The sequence below is a fragment of the Dreissena polymorpha genome, chromosome 8 (genome assembly GCF_020536995.1).
Source record: "Dreissena polymorpha isolate Duluth1 chromosome 8, UMN_Dpol_1.0, whole genome shotgun sequence".
NCBI lineage: Eukaryota > Metazoa > Mollusca > Bivalvia > Myida > Dreissenidae > Dreissena > Dreissena polymorpha.
Genome location: NC_068362.1, coordinates 72,388,415 through 72,395,973, shown reverse-complemented (window position 1 = coordinate 72,395,973; position 7,559 = coordinate 72,388,415). Strand labels below are relative to the sequence as shown.

Genomic DNA, 7,559 nt, shown 5'->3' with positions numbered 1-7,559 from the left:
AGAGGAATGGATTAAAACGGACACATTTAATGAACGTTTTTTAACTACTTTCAATACTCCTTAATTTTAGGTCATGTCTACGGCAAAATCTTGATGCTACCGGTCAACGTTGGGTCGCTTCTTTGTCGATGCACATTTGTTACATTTCGCTCAAAGGACTTAAACTCGATACAGATTTTACGGTCCAAGCCGGAGACCTCAGTTGTTCTCAAACGCTTTTCATGCAATATACGGCTCTGTTTTATTTCAGCTTTCAGCCATAAAATGTCTGTCAGGCATTTTTATTCTTCATTACTATTTTTTTAAAGCTATGGAACATGTGGGACAAAACTAATTAACAGTATATTTTGTATTTGACATAGTGATTCCCCTTTGACTGCACTGATATTCGAATAGATCAGTTTTCTGTTGTGTATCATATATGTGTTTATTATTATACGAGGGAGATGTTTTAATTAAGGTCAACCCTATTGCTATTTAACTAAGTTTGAAAGTTCTCTTAAGTAGAAATGTGTAATTCCATAATATTTCCTCTTTTGGACATTGATTATTACAATTTTAATGCCGGATGACATTTTAAAGAAAGAAGATACTGTATAAGATAGGTCATTTGTACTTTATGTTATATATGTGCATATGTGTCATATATGTCCCTTTTCTTGTATATTTCCATTTACATCTGTTGTGAGATTCAGTCAATTGCCCTGTGTTCGTCCAGCGATGTTCTGTGATATAATAACTGTATGGACCAAGTCAGAATGATAGATAAAATTAGCATGATTTTCATCAGTCAGCGCTCAAAAACATTTGATAGAGAAGGAATATTACTGACCATGCTGCTTTACTGTCGCAAGAAAAACTCAAATTTGCGTTGTCTAATAATTACTATTTACATATTGTATTTTCCAATCTGGTGGTTTGAAATCATTTGTATTTGCATCTTTTCTTCTTCTTTTGTTATGAATTTATCTGTTTGTGGAATTAATATATTTTACTATTTTTTGAGATTTCTACGGTGCGAACGTTTAAACATGTTTTAATTCTATGTAAATTTGGAAGGTTTGCAATTCTTTTTGTTATATTTATATACACTAACCGATTTACCTTCGGGCGTCGACATATCTCACTCAAACCTTTAGACAGTTTTAGTTTTATTCCATTTGCCCTTCACCACAACATTTACTCATACATTGCAGAGTAAATATAAGGTACCGAATTATACGTGTCAAATATTTTGCTTTAGCGCATAATATTAAAATGTTACCATTATTTCACAACAATAGCAAAGCCCTGTGTCTCCTTGATTGAACAGATCTCAGCAGTTTATTTTTACATTTTCCATTCCTCGCTGTTGACAGAAACGTGTATTAATATTCATTTAATTGTTTTTAAAATATGTTACATGTAAAGGCAAACGGTTAATTTATTTAACTAAAAACAGTTGTACTTGATGGATGCTTTTATGTACAGTATTTAATTACAAATCTTAAAACGGACACTTCGATTTTCGAGTTGGTTGTTATGCAGATTTGGAAATAAAGGACTATTTTCAGCAACATATGTTTCTTGATGATTCAATGTGCTATTTAAAAAAATGCTTATGAATGTTTTTTTACGGAATGCTATAATGTATTAACAAGTATTAAGTAACACAAGCTCTAACACCGACATGAAGGTCTAGACTGACGATTTGGGATCCGTGTTTTTGTAATTATTTATCGTGTAAATATCTTTAATATAATCTTCTTTACATTATAACGACTGTTACGTACATAAGTGTCCTTGTATTGATGTACTTCTTCTTTCTACTGCTTTATTGTCATAATTATTAAGTTTTAAATTGTCTTGAATAAATCTAGAGTTTAAACGTCATCATTGATTGTATTAAGTTTTTGCTTAAAAATGTGCTTCAAATTTATGATATCATACCATAAAGAGTATAAAGTAGAACTAGCACGATTTGTTATTTGTCAACAAGTTTTATAAGTCGAATAAATTTGTAAATTAGAAAGTCTTTCCACTATTCAAAATATAATAGCAATCCACTTTAAAGATGGTATAGACCATTTAATTAACGGTTTGATTAAACTTCGAGAGTGCTCTCTCTTGATCAACTACAACTTCGGTCAAATCTGTTAAACACGGTTGCCATGGTAGGATTGTTATTGAAAGACATGATCGTGACGCGGTCAGTCCTAACTTTCTTAATGGCTAAATGATCTCATATCGCCGTATGGTCATTTAGCACATTTGAAAAGATGAACTTAAATTGTTCAAGTTATATGAACAAACTATCTATCATGTGCCGCCATGTTTAGTTAAGGGTGAAATTTTTCGCTGCTGACATCTGTGAAACCCATACATAGGCTTATTGTAAAAACAATGACAATTGCCCGCATACACGATATCAACGTGTAAAAAACCCAAATGTGGCCGTTTCTAGGCGCTGTCGCAGTTATAATCAGTTTTAATGTTTGATTGTGTATTTATTTTCCTATATTGTATTGGAACTTGGCTTGAAAAGAAAGGACTAGCCGATGGCTGTAAGAATTTTTCTCCTGATGAATGTTTTTTTTTGTGTTTTTTTTTTAATTGAAATAAATGATTGAAATTATTAGTAACTTGTATGTAAAACTCGTTTTGTTAGTACCGCATGGTCTATGTATTAACGATAGAAAAAGGCCATTTGTTATAAGTTGCATGATAAACATGATTATCTGCGAACGATATGTTTCAGTTTGTTACAATTACGGTTATATGATTACTTTTGTTTGTGCAAGGGACAAATGCATGTGTATTTCGCAACAATAATTGAGGTCACACAATTAAAAATAATTGTAATGAACTTGGATATAGGTACATTGACGTGTTCATATCTGTTACAATAATGGGTACGAATGTGACAACTATGATTCCTTAAACTACTGTCATACAGTGCTCAACATCGATAGTTGGCCATTTTTCATCATTTGTCCAATTCCGTTTGCGAACTAATTTACCTTTAGGGCGAGCAGTATACGACATTTATACGTGCTTTTGTTTTAATATGCATTAAAATACACAACGAGATATCTTGCATAAAGAAGTTTTATTTTTCCGAGGTATACACAACATGTGGATAAACATTGTTTATTCAAGATGAAATGCAAGTTTTAATTGTAATTTTCAACGATTAAATACATATTTCAATGGCTATTATAAACTTATTACAAAGGTCTTCAAAGATTTTGTTGTGCATCACTGTTTGTGGAGAAGCTGTTCGAGTGTCCAGCCTACAGAAAAGAAGAAGAAGCTCTTTACATGCGGCATATTTCCAAAAAGTTAAACACAAAACGAAACTGCCAATACCAACCCCCTTTATGTAACATAACAATTTAAAGAACGAATACAACCTATCAGAAACCTTGGACCATGTTCAGAGGTCTCTAAAGGAGATTCTTGATTTCTAGTCTTAGTATTTCTGAGACGACGATAATTATAATAGTTTTCCGCTAATGGAAAAAAAGATCAAATGAAAACGTTGCTCTATGCATTTAGATACAGTGTCGTCCCAGTTTCGCCTGTTCAGTCCGCACAGAGTAATCAGGGACGATACTTTCCGCTTTTATGGTTTTTTCGTTTAAAGGAAGTCTCGTCTAACAGAAAATCAAGTTTTGTGGAAAGTTTCGTTCCTTATTAGTCTGTATGGACTGAAGAGGCTAATCTGGGACGACACTTTACACACAGCCGTTAAGCCCAGTTTTCCCAGAGCGAGGCTACCTTTACCCGTATTACACATTTCAAAACTGGTCCAAATGCAATAAAAATAAAACAACATACAAAGCCTATAACTTAATTGGTAAAAATAGAACCCAAGTTTGAAAAGAAGAATATACTTATAAAAGTAACGCAATTTCCGAAAAGTTTCGTTATTATTATATATTATATATTTCAATATGCAAAAATTGTCAAGTGGTAAACAGACGTCCATCAAAGTGACCTCTAAATGTTTGATTTTGTTAGTGGAGGAACTCATCATAAAAGGGATGCATCTTGTAAAAAAATATTTAGAAGAAAAATAAGCACGCTTCGACAGATAGATTTCGCAAACGAAGCTGCGCAACTGACCACACAACATCTTGAGAAACATATTAATAATGTCAAGTTCCACAATAAAGATCCATATTTTACAGGTGATTTTTTAACGCACCTATTTTCGTTCTTAAACTTCGTCCGGGTTTTCATCAAAGTCTTTCGGGCAGTCATCAAGCAGGCATTTGCTTCTTTCTAGAAAATCGCTGCCTGAAAGAAAGATGAAAATTAAACTGAAAGGATTTTTTCAAAATAGTTATGACATTCAATGCTTATTTATTTCCTAAATTGACTTATATAGATGTATTATTTATATTTGTATCTACGGACTGACATAAAGCAAACATAACGTCCATCTATAGAAACACCAGCATAGTTATAATTTGAAAGTTTGAAACGGCTATGAAGTGACTTATATCTATAACGTAATACATGCACGCGTTTTATTCCTTGAAAAGGAAGATGTTATTTCATAACTAATTTCGAATACATCCTCCAAAGAAATATTGAAATGATTCCCGCCTTCCGTTTAGGAACGTGAAAGGGAGAGATCCCATGTAGTTTTATAGTTATTTCATATATAATAAAAATATGACAAAAGTTGGATTTCAGAAACGATTAAATCATCCGATTCCTTAAAATAGTGCCATTAGCTGTCAAACTGTTTCCCCTTCATATACAAGACAGCTTTAAGTAAGTATTGAAATACATGATGCTATGACAAATGCAATCGATAAGTACAAAAATGCTGCCCCAGTGTAACACCAATACCCAGTGTTTAAGACTCACTTTCTGGGTCTTCATCCTTGTCGAAGGCGATAAGAGCAAATAACTCTATGTCTGCGCGTAGACTCATGCCTGTAAAAAGTGTTATTTTAAATAAGTAATAATCAGCAACAGTTGCATCATCACCACTACGACCACCACCACCATAATAATCAGCACCATGATCATCATGATCATGATCATGAAGACATTAGTATGTACAAAGACATTGTATACATTCTATGTTAGTAATTATAAAAAGAATTTCAGCTCGTTTTTCATAGAGACATCTGCAGATAGTGAACATAAAACCACACATACAAACTACTAGCACTTTACCATTCCTTCGAATTAAATGCGATTACTATTAAATGATCGATAAGATGTCTTTAACCCTAAAAATATTAAGAAGACTTCTGGAACGCGTCTTAAAATGATGATATTTATTGAATCTTACATTTAACACTTTCTTTCGTTAAATCATTCTGCCACACATTTTCCTCTGTTAAGTCCTGAAACACGGCAAGCATAACAAATATTAACACTGAGAGAGCTGCAATACATTTGACGAGGTTAAAACCCATCATTAAAAAGCAACTGATTCGAAGGAAATCATTATAAGAATACTGTGCATGTAATATAAAGTAGTATCGTGTAGACTTTACAAGCGGATTTTGTTTGTTTTCAATAATAGTCCGAAAATATCAAGCAAGTTCGTTTGCACTTACGTCGGTTAGAGTAAGCATGTATATAAAAGAAATTAAAATACATGCAAGATCCGAGTGTAACCGATGGCGTTCATTCCTGTTCTTATTTAGCTTAACAGTAAGAATGCCATGAATGTCTTAAACAATCTAAAGGTAGGCAAAATGTGTTTAATTCCGAGTGGTTCTTTGGAGTTTGAATAACTGGCGTGTTGCCTTTCACAGAAAGACGTTACTTGTTACGGTTACTGTATTTTAACAGTAAACTCGTTAAGATCGTTGTCTTCTGATTATCGTGTCCAATTAACAAATGCACTAATCGTCCACAGGCGCTCGATGGCAATGTTTTTATTTATTTATTTTCAGTTACCCGTTGTTTATTATAATGCATACGCATACTAAATCAATAAAAATCTTCCGACAGAACGTCTTCTTCAAAAAAGATAGTTCGACTATGTATATATTGACACTCGCCATTTTCTCAACCAACGGAAGTGCGTCATTACCCAAAATTAAATCGCTGTCACCCCGCTCGCGTATTGAAATGCGCGCACAGGCCGGGAACCTCGCTATTTCTCTATCTACTTTCAGTTTCAACAAAAACCCTCATGCTGATACCTCTGGTGATGATGAACGTGTGAAAATAAGCCCCGAAGAAAATTTATGACAAATAAAAATCATTGATAACATCACTGGTTAATTAGCGCTGCATTAAGTTAATAGTCATTGAGATGAGTCTTTCTTGAACTTCCTTGTTGATATGCTATAGTTTTGTTTGTTATTTGCGATAAATGCTATTCGTGTAAACAAATATTACTTACCTTAATGATATCAGCATTCTGGGTCAACCAGCTGCAGCGATGAGCCAAAACAGAGTTTTGGTCTGCAATGGGAACAGGTTAAGTTCGTACACAATTGTTGAATGTAAGGTTGTTTAATGTTTAGTAGGTATCCAGAGCATTTATTTGTCAATTGATATTATCTAGAAACTGTTGTTTGATTTAAGATGTTAGCATTAACTCACATATTCCAATACATAGATACAGAACTTAACTTAATTTAAATTGACTGCAACAGGTTACATTTTCAGACCACGTTTTGCGATCGGTAAAATACGTTTAATATTTCACCTAATTAAACACAAACATATCTTTCATAATAAAACGTGATATGTGTTGTAATCATAATTCAATTAAAATTAATTACATTAAGTTAGAAAAATACAAATGTTAACTGGAAAAGTATTGGTTTTGAGTTTTCGATACTGGTATAAAAATATAGAGGTTATTTTATACTTTAAAGAGAGCAACATTTTCAGAAATCTTAATGATGAACAAGACACTTTCAAATTTTCACTATTTCGAATATGAAATTAATTACATAGTCAAAAGATGGCAAACAAATAGCATACTTTACTCAGAATTGATTTTAACTTTAATGTAATTCGTGTAAATTTCGTTGTAAACTACATACGATTGATGTGTACTGCAGCGAGCGCTGCATGCCAATCAATTTCATCAATCAAGATCTTCCCACTCTCGCACTTGCCGTAAACGGAAATTACTGCGAAATAAATAACGAAGAAGAGTAATTAAATCATTGTTGTCATTAGGTCATTTGTAAAATTACGACACATGTGTTTACTTTGCAATGCACTGCGAACTAGACTGGGAATAATATAAAACTCTTAATTTAAAACGCGTTATGCCTAATACATACGCTCTGCCTTTACGTCCTGTAGTTCCCAGTTCACCCCATAGTCCTAAAAACAACAGGCATACAGCTTAAATGTAGGATAATATTAACCTTATAACAGAACTGTATTCTGACTTGATGATTTACCATCAAGATAGAAAAGGTATATTAAAAGTAATAAACACTACATTATTTATATACCCCCTGGCACATTTTGCTGCAAAAATAAAATGCCATGTCTAATAAAAATGGCTTTCAACACAATTAAGAACATACTTTAACTTAAATGGAAAATAGAACTAAGAAATAGATGACGTTAAAATG

General features: G+C 32.8%; 1 long non-coding RNA gene across 1 annotated transcript; it reads right to left on the bottom strand.

The window, feature by feature from the left end:
* Nucleotides 1-3,123: 3,123 nt before the first annotated feature.
* LOC127841346 (uncharacterized) lies at nt 3,124-7,356 on the bottom strand. The gene is made up of 7 exons (XR_008030931.1): nt 7,260-7,356; nt 7,014-7,103; nt 6,362-6,423; nt 5,294-5,348; nt 4,861-4,929; nt 4,190-4,281; nt 3,124-3,272 (listed from the first exon to the last, which is right to left on the bottom strand). It is a non-coding gene; the product is annotated as an uncharacterized LOC127841346 (long non-coding RNA).
* Nucleotides 7,357-7,559: the final 203 nt, after the last annotated feature.